The sequence below is a fragment of the Notothenia coriiceps genome, unplaced genomic scaffold (genome assembly GCF_000735185.1).
Source record: "Notothenia coriiceps isolate Sejong01 unplaced genomic scaffold, NC01 NC01_scaffold00015590, whole genome shotgun sequence".
In the NCBI taxonomy this organism is placed as follows: domain Eukaryota; kingdom Metazoa; phylum Chordata; class Actinopteri; order Perciformes; family Nototheniidae; genus Notothenia; species Notothenia coriiceps.
The window spans coordinates 202,369-202,908 of NW_011348291.1; positions in this window are offsets into that span (position 1 = coordinate 202,369).

Sequence of the window (540 nt, forward strand, 5' to 3'; positions counted from 1 at the left end):
CCCCACAGCTCTCTCTACTCACCCTCGCCCACCCTCCCGGAGATCGCTGAACACATGAAGGAGATACAGGATGGCGCCAATTCCTTCCTGGAGTTCAATGACCGCATTAAGGCGATACAGGGTTGGCAGCATGTCTTTTACCCCCGCCCCTCAACGACGCCCACAGAGACCCGCACCATCTCCCCCGTCTTCATCACCGTGCCTCAACCACCTCCCCCCCTTCAAGACACCATCTGCGGTCACCGAAGCCTGATAAGAATGTGTGTGTACAAAACGCAGCAAACTCTTACTGATATGTGCTGGGTCCAGGCTCAAAGGCGTATGGCACTCTCAACTCTTTCCAGGACATGCCGGGGCCCTGCCTGCCTGTAGCTTTACCGATATCTGTGTTGATAGGTAATAGATTAAGAGCGGTGAATAAGCTTAGAAACAGGAAGCGCTCAAACGTTTGTGTGAGTTTATCAAATTTAGCAGTGATTCCATGTCAGCCACAGCTTGTCACACAAAACCTGGCTGATAGTGTGTTTAACAAACTTAAAC